General features: G+C 37.5%; 1 long non-coding RNA gene across 1 annotated transcript in view; it reads left to right on the plus strand.

Annotated features, from left to right (window-relative positions):
- The window catches only part of LOC133523737 (uncharacterized), a 191,245-nt gene that overhangs the window by 53,475 nt on the left and 124,419 nt on the right, over positions 1-13,351 (plus strand). The gene's annotated exons all lie outside the window — the stretch shown is intronic.

Raw genomic sequence — 13,351 nt, forward strand, 5'->3', positions numbered from 1 at the left:
CAAAGCATAACGTAAACCCCGTACTAGAAGAGCGTAAGCGTATTAAAAGTCGTAGTAAGATACATCGTTTCGTTTGATCATAGTTAACGCTTCGTTTAAGGGTAAAAACTGAAGGGTTGGACGCTCACGGTTGGTTAGCGACAGGAAAAACTACGTGGCGTGTTTACTATGTCCCTGTGTTAAGTTATGAAGCATAACAGCCAATTAAGGAGTAACTTGCTGAACATTTTGGTAATCTGGAGCTCGATTCAGATTTTAATTTCTTGTTATGAAACGGTTTTGGATAAGATCTGTCACTGCTAATGGTGATATTTCTAGTCCAAAAATGACACTGGTGACAGCTGATAGATCATATCCGTAACTGTTTTGTACCAAGAAATTAAAATCTGAATCGGGCCACTGGTTGTAGGTTCAAATGGAAAAAAGTTGTTTTCTTTGTTAATAAGCCAAAACCCTTGAATAACAACGTACTCGTACCTAAATTAAAATAAATTATGTTTGTACACAGTAAAACTCTTACAATTTTAGATGGCGTTTTTGAAGAAGGCTTACCGCTAGCAGGTCCGTCAAGCAAACTATGTCAATAGAAAAAGGCGTGGAATCCAAATTTTCTATGGGACGATAATCCTTCGCGCCTAATTTTTTTTAAATTTGCCGATTTATTCTACTAACGAAAATGGCTTGACGTTTATTACTCGTATCCTTTGTTCGACAGTTTTATAGATGCATGTTACTCAGGATAACAAATATTATCAGATTAATGGGCATTGGTACATTTGTTAAACAATTTTAATTACTTACGTCTGCGTTGAAGATTACCAGGGTTTAATATTTATTAAAAAATAGCTCTTCTTCTATCTTCTTTCAAGCAGGAAAATCCCCTATTTACCAACTATCGCAACATTAAAATGAACCAAGGTTTAATAAAATATAATGAATTTGAAAAAATAGCAATTTCATTACTATTCCGCCATACTTAGTAAAACTAATGGCCCGTTCCCGGCTTGCTGGAGCTAATAAGAAATTACCTCTATGCCATGTCATCATCTGAGCAGTATGAGCCTGATGCACTGTCGTGCTTACATATGTAGATGCTAAAATAGTTCTGTACTATAGTGTTTTTAATACCATGTCGGTGGCAAACAAGCACATGGCCCGCCTGATGTTAAGCGGTTAATTAATGCAGCTTTTAATAAAACGCGAGATACGATACGATCAGATTGTAAATCAGTTAAAATGTTTTGTGTTGATTACTAATGTTTTACGCAAGATTTGGTCCTAAAACTGAATGTTACCGTAGGCCTGCTAAAGGTAACGATAAATAAGATTCATTTCATTCATAATAAAGAAACATTCGCACGAAATAACGTAAATACAGGTGTAGTGAACAATTTTTTGCCATCGTATTTCCTTGAAAACGTTCATATTTGTCATGCTACATCAAACAACCTCAGTACTTTTTGTACCGAGACTGACTGATATAGCATAACACGTTCGTGTGTTTCCGTGAAAATACGATGGTAAAGGATTATTCACTACATCCGGGCTATAACCGCGAAAATCAAAGTTCGCAAATTGCGGGCATTTTCTTTGTCATTCTAATTACGCCTCCATTGGAGTAAAACAGAAAGTTCCTCGCAATTTTCAAATTTCTGTTTTCGCGGTAGGCCCTCTGTACCTTTGTAGATCTAACGACCCGATTCGAAGAATGAGATACGATAACGATAAGTTCTGGTTTAGATAAGTTCTTATTTAGATATCGTTTGTATGTCGTATAATTGACAGAAGCAGCTCGATTCGGCTAACCAATGTCACTTTGACGTTAGAAATATCGTAGATAGATCTTATTGGGAATCGAAATAAACGTCAATTTTGACATGTTGTTTAGTTATCGATCTTTCCAAAATCTTAAGCGTGTCTTAATCATTCTTCGAATCGGGCCGTTAGAATCAAATAGTTGCTCAAATGGTGACATCTCATCTCCCCTCCCCTTTGTAGCGTGCAGAAAACTAGCATAAATCGGAATTAATTCCCGCATTCGAACCAGCTTTACATAAATTCGAAGACGACGATATTTTGCATAAGAATATTTAAATAAGATGCTTTATCTGAGGAATGGATGCAAGATGAAGTTCTACGGTTTTTCTGAAGACTAAGTAGAGACGCGATTTTTTCTTTTTATCCGCATTTTGTGCTGCAACTCGCTTTGTCGTAAAGTAGCTTCAGCAGATGTTTTACTTCCAAACAAATTGAATTATCATACCATCTGAAAATTATTAAGAACCGAATTACAATATCAGTCAGCTCCTTGTATTGTTTTTGTTCTAACACGCGCTTGAGAAGGTTTTTTTAAACATTTAGCCATGGATTAAACTAATTCTACGAATTCCACTCACGTGTTTTTAGTCACTCGCGCGACATGTTTCGGAGAGCCTAGGTCTCCTTTCTCAAGCACTAACACCAACAACACACAAGCCTTACACCTAAACCTTACTGTTACCTAGACTAACAGCTAGTGTGTGTGTGTTAGTGCTTGAGAAAGGAGACCTAGGCTCTGCGAAACATGTCACGCGAGTGACTAAAAACACGTGAGTGGAATCCGTAGAATTTGTTTAATGTTAGTATGTCTCACGACAGTTTAAATTCGATTAAGCCATGCCATAAAGAAGAAAATTAACAATAAAGATATGGCTATTTTACAAGCTTTTATTTAACTTGCAATGTTTGTATGTATATAGGTGTGTATGTTGGAGTCAAAACTTGCAAGCTAAATTAGACCCACTTTCCATTATTCCAATGACCTGAAACTACACATACATCATTATGTAAGTTTGGGTGACAATGCAACAGTATAGTGCCATCGAGCTGGTCTGATGATGGCCACAGGAAGCAGCCATAGGAACTCAACCTGAATAATGTGATAAAACAACGCAACCTAATCTTGTCTGAGTTTGTTAGAATTCTCTCGATGAGTACGCCGTAAGCTGAAAGAAAAGTACAGTCGGCGATAAAAGCTTGTATCAAAAAGGTTTTTTTGATAACCTTTTTTACTTTAAATATGCTAACACTTTGTGTGCTTTGTGCCCCCGGTAAGGCTTGTCTGTTGGACTGTAATAGTTACCGGGTGTAAAATGTATTTCTTATAAATTCGATTGTTATAAATATATATACAGGGATTTAGTCACCTGTAATAGTTTTCGAGCTGAATGTATAGGTCATAGAAAATCTCAAGGTCAGACAGCCAAAATTTATGAAACAGCAAGCAATTTATTTTTCGCGTTTTCGGGGTTGGTCCCATAAGAAAGTCAATTATTGCAGATAAATAAATATTATACGACATTATTACACAAATTGACTAAGTCCCACAGTAAGCTCAATAAGGCTTGTGTTGAGGGTACTTAGACAACGATATATAATATATAAAAATATATATAAATACTTAAATACATAGAAAACACCCATGACTCAGGAACAAATATCCATGCTCATCACACGAATAAATGCCCTTACCAGGATTTGAACCCGGGACCATCAGCTTCGTAGCCAGGGTCACTATCCACTAGGCCAAACCGGTCGTCAAACCACTCTGACTAAAAACACTCTGTATAACCTCTTAATGCCGCGCGTAAAGTACCACTGGCGTTACTACGTAGCTTCTGCGGCGTGCGACAGTTATTGCTAATTTAATTTTCAATTTACGGTTAAAATTACCTTATGTATGGTAAATTGAATTAAACAGCTTCCTATGCAAGCAAATAGAGGAGCAGTTGTTATGAATTGTGTTTACTGCAAATAATAATAATAATTCAGCCTATATAAGTCCCACTTCTGGGCACAGGCAGCCAATTTTAGCTATTATATGCGAATGTTGTTTGGATTTTATGTGTGGGTAAAAAGGACCATAGCATGGCAGCATACGTCTATGTATCTACCTAATTACAAGCATAGAGATATTAGTCACAAATTATTTTTTTACAATTACAGTTTATAATTTCTTCAAGTCATAAACATTTCCTTTTCTCAGTCAGATACAAACAGCTCACTCAATCGTTCTTCGAACTGCCGAATGATATGCTTTTTAACTTGCATTTAACTCCGAAATTCGGGCAATAATAGCCGAGCACAGGTACGTGGAAAACGACTGCAATCGAAAAAAAAGTATCAAAAAGCTTGATCGTGCGAATATTTTCTACTCCCCCGGTTTCAAACGGATGCAATTCACACTCGTATAAAGCAATGTACGGCTGCTATTCCCAACTTCTCGATCATTTTCCTTAAAACCAGTATAAAATGGAACTGTAGTTTTGTAAGAACAATGTGACATATTGATCAATTACATGGTTGGCAGTCCGCAACTGTGCGTTTCTCCAGAAATTTTCTGCCTCGCACAGCTAAACTGTGAAAAGAACTGTCGACCGCGGTATTTCGGGACCGATACGACCTTCAAGAAATGAGCATACTGTTAAACTCCGGCAACATGGATCTTGTAACCCCTCTGATGTTGTTATCCTTAGGCGACGTTACATGCTTGCCTTCGGGACTTTTGTCTGCTCGTAACATATCTGGAGATCACATAAACCTGGTTCGTCTTCGGCGAGTACGCACTGAACTAGCAACAGCAGTCCGAAGCTAACTATACCAAATAGTAGAATCTCTGTACAAGTTACCGAGTGATATACGATCTTTTAGTGTTGCATAGTAGATGCTGTATGGGTATCGTGGTATCGACCGATTGAAGCCAATGAACGTTTCGGTTTTTAGGATTCCATTGCTCGGAAGTTTAGGCGTTATCCAAGTTTTGCTTAGGTAGGTATTTTTGAAGTACCTACTTTATGGTCATGATTCGATAAACGAAAATTATATACTGCAAATGTATAATTATGATCCAAGGTTGACCAAGATGATCACCATACAATAAAAAAATACGTCGCAGATCAAGCACACGCGAAGAATCTTAGAATATATTAGTTCCCATATATTCCACGACTCTTCTCTTTCCGCACAGCTCACCGCTTTAGAATAATTCGTAGGTACCTATTTCAATATTCAATATTTGAAAGCAAATAATAATATAGCCATAACAGTCTTCAAGTACCTAAATTTTAATGGATTATCAAAAATTCACAAAAGATATTAGAAACAATTACTAAAATATTATTGCAGAATATTACCACGTAAAGTGTCCGATAAAATCCTTATACTTACTTCTTGGAAGTTCTTTCTAAACTAAACAAGAATTTAAAGAAAAGAAGTATGACTTTTTTCTTATGTACCAATTCCAATGTATACTCCAACGGCAATGTCGTTTCGAAAATAATTTGTTGTTACTTTAATATTTACGAGCTGCACTCAGAAACGATGTTGCACAAGCAATACCTTCAGCTCGTGGAAATGCCGATTTTCCCGTTTCATTTGCTCAAGCGTAATGATAATTGAATGCGCGCTATCATTGCTAATGACTGCGTGGAAAGTAATTAATTCCCGGCATGTTTAATTTTCATATCACCGTAATGAAGCAAGTGTCAGCTGGAATGAGAGAAATGTGAAGGAAATTTGTTTGTATTTTTAGTGGCAGAATTTTTTTGGCACGTTGATTTGCTGCACGGGCTAATCCCGCACAGTATATTCTCTCACACTTTTAAAATATATGTTTTCTGGGTAAATAAGATTAAGAAACTGATGAATCTTGAACCCAGTTCCAACATTCATCTAATAACTATCACCTAAAGCTTATTTGTGCATTTGATACTTACTAGGGTTATACTTACTAGATCCGTCTGTTTCATCCAAACAGACGCCAATCACTCCGCTCGGCGTCCATTGGCTCGTTGGGTGGACGACGTTCGGAAGATTACGGATCACTTCTGGATGAGATTAGCTCAGGACCGGGACAAGTGATATACTAGAAGAGGGTCCAAACGCGGACATATGCTCAGCAGTGGGCGATAAAGGGCTGATATGATGATGATGTCATCATCCATTGCGTTCAAATTTATAACATCGGATGCTTTGAGGTTGTAATAGAATTGGCATCATATATTTGAATTCTGAATACGCCCTCTGCTTACAAAAGAACTTGAACTTGGCTAAATGTATCGTATGCTACGAAGAAAATAGATAATATTAAGTGAATACCTATTCACTTACTATTTGAGATTTATATAGAGCAATAAACATTGGTGTTGCATTTCGTTACTGGCTGTACATGTTGTAGGACGTAAAATAGCACGATATTGCTGAACATCGCAATCAAAACCTATTCACGCATAAGTTTCGACAAGAAAAGTGATTTCCCCGACCCCTCGGGGGTTCAGACACCCCGGTACACGGGCGAGATGCATTGGGGTTAGCCTACCAATATTAAAAATGTGGAGGTTACGATCCGTTTTAACATATGGGAGCTTTTCACGGAAAATTCAGAGATAATTGGAAATACTTATTATAAAAGAGCATCGGCCCGATTCGAAGAATGAGATACGATAACGATAAGTTTTGGTTTAGATAAGTTCTCATTAAGATATGTATGTCGTATAATTGACAGAAGCAGCTCGATTCGGACAACCAATGTCACTTTGACGTTAGAAATATCGTAGATATATCTTATTGGGTGATATATCTTATTTCGATTCCGCTGTGATCAGCGGAATCGAAATAACCGTCAATTTTGACTGTCGTTCAGTTATCGATCTTTTAAAGATCTTCCCAAGATCTTAAACGTGTCTTTATCATTCGAATCGGGCCGCATGAAGGCATAATGTTCATAAGGTATAATTATAATTATAGAACATACCAACGACGCAAGATAATTAATTATAGTACAATAAAATAGCACATAATTGTTTTTATAATTTCATTTAATATTTTATATTTGTGGTGTGGTAAAAACTTCACTTCGTTATTATAATTATGAGATTCCTTTAATTTTGTTATATGTAAAATGAAATTTCGCAAAATGTTATTATTAAAAACTTACACACCCGCCAAATACCTACTTTAAGCCCGTAACAAGAACATGTTAAACGGGAACGCAAACTAAACTTATGTGATTACGTCGGGGATAGTGCAATACCGCGTAACTAACAAATGCAGTAAGGTCCAATTACCTTGTACATTGTTTGAATTTCGAACTCTTACGACTTTGTTCGTTGCGCGGTATTGCACTATCCCCGACGATTAGCAAACAAATGTTTGTGCTTACTTATCTATTGATTATTGTCAAACGCAAAGGATCAAACTGAACAATAGCAGTGTGATGTTTACGGTGCAGGACCCTTTGCGTTCGCGTTTGGAGTTACATGTTACGTACTCCTCAAATAAGACTGTGTAAACTAACTTCATGAAATATATTTCAATTTCCATAAAACTATTCTATAAACAAAACGAGTAACTACACTAGAGTCAGAACAGCTTAACGACTATTATGTTTCCTATTGACATTGGACCGTTTGTAAACCTGCTTGGAATTGCGGGATTCCCGGAATTCCCGGGATTGCAGGAATTTCCCGGGATTGGTTTGCTGTTTGCGGACGTGCTGTTGCAGGCGCGGCGCTGATTCAATTCGACAAACAGTTGAACATCGCTCCAACGAACTTTGTAAGCAATCCGAATGCGCTATCAAACATAGCTTGTACTGTTTAAAACGTAAATATTTTTTTTATGGAAATAAATTGAAAAAAGAACTCTTGTATTAAATGTATATATATACATTACGGTTATGCAGATACAAAAAATCGATATAAAAAGATCTACATAAACATCTGTTTTCATTATAAGTAAATACATTTGACTCGAAATTATTACCAATTTGACATGTCTAGACATACATATCAAATTAGTCTAAATTAGTAATCATATTATCAAAATTGTCAATAACTACATCTATACCTAGTACCTACGTAATTTACATTTTAAATGACTCTATAGGCAGTATGTAAGTAATTTGAACCCAAATCTCATGTCATTGATATGTCATCTTTTAATAAATATTACATAACAGTTTTTTTCTAAGAAATAAAGGGTATTTTATTGAAACTGGAACCACTTAACTACACTTAATTCATAACAAAATTAGACTAAAATGTAACCTAAAACTAATATTTATTTATCTATTTGATTATGATTATGACAATGGATTATCTGACAAACGGTTTTTATCGACCACGTTTTTCATATATGTTACAAGAACAGTACTGTCAAGTCATGGTAAATTGCGAAAAATACAATATATCGTTTGCACAAAGCTTTTTACAAATACCCTCAGCTGTGTATGTTTTAAAGCTATATTAATGACTTGGATAACAATGTTACTGTTTTCTATTCGGGGAAGCGTTATCCGTATTGAAGGAAATTAGTCTTGTCATTTCCACAGGGAGAAAATAATAGAGAAAATATATTACAAAATATTTTGAAAAAACTTGCAGTCGTAAAGTAAACCCTATTTTATCTTACTTTAACGGTGGAGAAAATAACAACTAGGTATTTGTTTTAATTTCAACCACTAAATCAACGGATTGACCGAGTCCGCAACTATACGCTGCGCTGAAAAACGCGCATCACTGATGTTGGAGCTAAGGCCGCTAAGCTGAAATGGGACTGGGCCGGCCATTTCTGCCGCATGCACCCAAAGAGGTGGGCGAAAATAGCCAGGGAGTCGCTGCCGCAATGGGCGAGGAGCTGGCAGGCCCAGGCGGAGATGGTGGGATGACCTGGACGCATATAACGGCTGGCCGGAGATTGCTCAAAACCGAGATGGACGCATTTATACATGGGAGTCAAATCGGCAGCTTTTAGTAAAACATTGTCCTTTGGTTTATACGTACTTACAAAAAGTAAATCCATGTATATTTCAAAGCATCTGACTTTACTTCTAAATTAAATACGTGTAGGCATGAAAGGTGAACTGCCCGATATGCGATATGCCTGCCCGCAGCCTCAATCAATCTGCGGCTTACCCTCCCCATATTGGAGATGCCCATTAATCCCATCGGCTCCTCAATTTGTTACATAAGATTAAAATCTTACCACTATTCACTATTCGTGAACCATTGGAAGTTTGGTACCGTCTTAGGGGCTATACAGAAATGTGCTCGTAAGTTTGTGTTATCTACTGTTTTAATAAAGAATAAATAGTAGATTTTATCACAAGGAAGCAATATTACATATTTACGGCGAGGGCGTACATTGAGTCCTAGACGAAGCGAAAGATTCTAAAATGAAATCCTGAGCGTAGTGAGGGATTCAATTATTCACGCCCATAATTTCTAACATGTGACACATATTTTTCACATCACCCATTTATGAGAAAATTATTATGCTTCAAAGTATTATTGAAGCTAAAAATATATACCAAAAAATCGTGTCCTAGAAGAGAAAAGTGCCACTTTGATCCCTCCTAGCAGGGAAGAAAAAGCCCTTTCCCGAATATGTGATGTGAAAACATACAACTGCTGGATATATTTTTGCGGGGCAAGAGAAATCTTCGGAGCTTATGTGCAATGTATAAAACTTACAATACCGGTAATACCTAGAGTAAAAAAATGAGTATTCATGCAAACAACCAACCGTTGCGAGCAACCTATAATACAGCTAGGCCCTTGGATATCCCCAATCCAGTACATCTGCCCGCTCACACGGGGTGAGTGAGACTATGGCTAATCCGCTGCAGCGAACACCCACGAGACTTACTGTCACAAAGTCCTAACTACCCTTTAACACTATTCGATATAAACCCTTTAGCCCTGAAGATGTCTTGCACTCTCGTCTATTATGCAAGCACTTTTAAGGGGACTTAGACTTTGCTTACGAAATTAACACGCAGTCTTAGTAGATCTTTGAAGAAATCTCAGGCATGGATGAGACAAGCTGAGATTAAACAAAGTTAAAGTCTTAAGATAAATATTAACTATTCGAAAGTCGCTGACAGCATGGATTTATTCGTTGCAAACAAAAAGTCTTGTCTAAGGTTATCAAGAACAGAGTACCTGTCAATAATTATCTAAGTAGCTACATAATTAAAAATCAGAGGGAGCTTAGGAATAAAATTTGCTCAGAATGACCTTTTTTGCATATTCACATGGCTAAATATTACCGGTAATTAAAAACACCCTATATACTAAAGAAGTCGTGAGATAAACTAAAAAGCGGCCAAGTGCGAGTCGGACTCGCCCACGAAGGGTTCCGTACCATTTATGACGTATTAAAAAAACTACTTACTAGATCTGGTTCAAACCAATTTTCGGTGGAAGTTTGCATGGTAATGTATATCATATATTTTTTTTAGATTTTTCATTCTGTTATTTTAGAAGTTACAGGGGGGGGGGGCACACATTTTTTCACTTTGGAAGTGTCTCTCGCGCAAACTATTCAGTTTAGAAAAAAATGATATTGGAAACCTCAATATCATTTTTAAAGACCTATCCATAGATACCCCACACGTATGGGTTTGATGAAAAAAGATTTTTTGAGTTTCAGTTCTAAGTATGGGGAACCCCCAAAATTTATTGTTTTTTTTCTATTTTTGTGTAAACATCATAATGCGGTTCATAGGATACATCTACTTACCAAGTTTGAACAGTATAGCTTTTATAGTTTCGGAAAAAAGTGGCTGTGACAGAATCGGACAGACAGACGGACATGACGAATCTATAAGGGTTCCGTTTTTTGCCATTTGGCTACGGAACCCTAAAAATCGAAATGCTCATGTAGATGCCTGGGTGCTTAGCGAACGTGCCAATCGTTAACGCTCCGTAACGAACGAAACGCAACTGTCTCTGTCGTACTAAACGATTGGCACTTTGGCTAAGCAGCCAGTTGGGTATAAGATATCGCTTTTTTTATAAAATCTGTTTAAAATGTATGGCCAAAAAAAGTGGCAAGAACCCGTTTGTAAAACTCTTACAATATCTCATACCAAATTTTTACGAAAATGCCAAATGCTCTGAAATGTTCATTCATAACCTAAAGAAACCTTACACAATTCAATACAGTCAATACACACAAAGCGACGCTCACAATCAGAGCTTGGCTGAAAAGCGTCTGTCTGTCTGAAAAGACGCCCTGAATACCCGCACCTCAATAGCGATTTAACACTTCCCTTAATGGTGTATAGTTTTTAACAGAACACGGTGTATAAAAATGAAAGGCTTTAATCAGTAACGAGTTGCGTATGCAGGGTTACGTAGCTGGTACTGACAAAGATAACTGATCTCTTTTATCTAAGTTTCATTGAGAATGTTGAATAAATTTTACTTTGACGCGAGCGAGAGCTAGGAGATTTTATTTTTATAGCCAGTCAGTGAAATGTTGTTCAGTTAACGTGTAACCATTCGTTTTACCACTCAGGGTAAATTAGCTTATTGAAATGTTACCAGCAGATTCTCACCGCGGGTAAAATGTTCAAACGGCTCACTCACGTATTTTAAATCGAAGACGCTCTACATGTTACACTCCGTACCGAAAACTGTGTTGGGTACTACGTCGCTGGACAGTGTGGACGAACCATTAGTGAATGACGTAGTGAGTGTTGTGTGCAACCCATTATTTGACAACAATGCCGTAAACGAGGGCAGTTTCTCGCCTCCCCTGTCGCCACCGGCGCCCGCGACGAGTCATCAGGCGCGGAGGGCTGGGGCCCGCACCCGCAGTTTGCGCCGGTCCGTCAACGCAAGCTCCTGACGACACTCCTAGGCACGTAAGTACGTAAGTACTGACCACTACACCATCCGGTCACGGCGGTAGCTGGAGGACTTGGTCAATTTTTTTAAAGTATTTGACATCTATTTCAGTTTATTAACATAATAACAGCCGTTTGGCTGTTGTTATGTGTGGTCTCCATAATGCATTAACTGTGTCCAATTATAATAGGTCCAAGCGATATAAGGACAAAATAAAGTCAAATTAAGATTAATGTCTAAACTTTGATGCCGCTGCAGTGGACACAAAGGTAAACACAAAGGTAAAAATAAGCGTTATTTTAAATTTAGAACTCTGTCCTAACCTCTTCTTATTGTTTACCTATTTGCGATTCAGTTAATTGATCAATTGCTTGCTTCATTCACCTTTTTTAAATGTCAAGCATCCGGTAATCAGATTTCAAAATCGCAACTCTATTTATTATCGTTTTTTTGAACCCTCATAACTTTGGTTTGGGTTATACCAGATAAACAAAGTTCTTGGAATATAATGTCAATAGTGGATTGATTAAGAATAAAAAAAAAACAATTGCATAGCTTTCATACTTTAGATTTCATTCATATCTAAAAAAAAGCTGATTTCGTCACTGACTCACTCACTCACCCACTGATGATCATCAAAACCCTTAGGGTACTTCTTGCAGTTCTAGGAAGCTGAAATTTGGTATGTAGGATAGTATTAAACGGTCAAGACATATATTTTTACTAAGGTGTAGATTTTGTGAAAATGTAATGTAGGCTTAGTTAGAACCTTGGCTCTACCAGAGACACTTTTTGACAGTTCGAGCCTTATGGGTTTTATAAGTTATGATCGCTCGCTTTTACGTGTTTGAGTCGTGTCAAGTTTGTATAATATCAATAATTGATAACAAATCAAGTCGAGATTATAAAACTCAATACCGCCACGAGTACTATTCGAGGGAAATGCAGAGCAAATTATGTAAAAATTAAATCAAGCTTAAATCCACGTACTTACTTATTTGCAATTCGTTTTGAGTCACTAGGAAACAGCCGTTGGAGTCTTACCACTGTCACGTCCACCTGTGCCTAATGCAGGGTGCACTATGTACAGTGATTAAAATGGGTCTAACGCGATATGATTTCATTATTTTTACCTTGTGTCGTCTTTCCTAAATAATGTATGTATGAAATACTAAATGCTGGGTTCACATTATACAATTGGACGACATGGATACATATTTATATATTACACTTTTATTTATATTACGAGAATGGAAAGATGAGTCGACCATTTTTAATCCATTCTACTAATTTATGTGTATACAGATACGATGAGGTCTGGCCTCTCTCGTGTGGCTGTGCCACTCACATACATGATCTTCATTGGTGCCTTTCCATCTCTTTACCCTTTGTGTGGCTGCTAAGCCACACATTTCACTGCAAGAGGAAATCTCATGATAGTTAATGGCTATGCACCTCCAGTTGGGCAACGGTCGACTTGCTCCGGTCTAAACAGGGGTACATCCCTGGTGACTCTTATCATATTTCATACATTAGTCACTTAGCCGGACAGGGGGGCTATGCCCCCCCGGAGACCTCCACCTTCCCCATAGTCTCGCCTCGGTTGCTCCAACTTAGTCGACCGTGCCCGTGTGTTCCCGGACACACCTCTAATACATGGGAGCCCGGGGCTTCCCAGT

This window comes from Cydia pomonella, chromosome 12 (genome assembly GCF_033807575.1).
Source record: "Cydia pomonella isolate Wapato2018A chromosome 12, ilCydPomo1, whole genome shotgun sequence".
Lineage (NCBI taxonomy): Eukaryota > Metazoa > Arthropoda > Insecta > Lepidoptera > Tortricidae > Cydia > Cydia pomonella.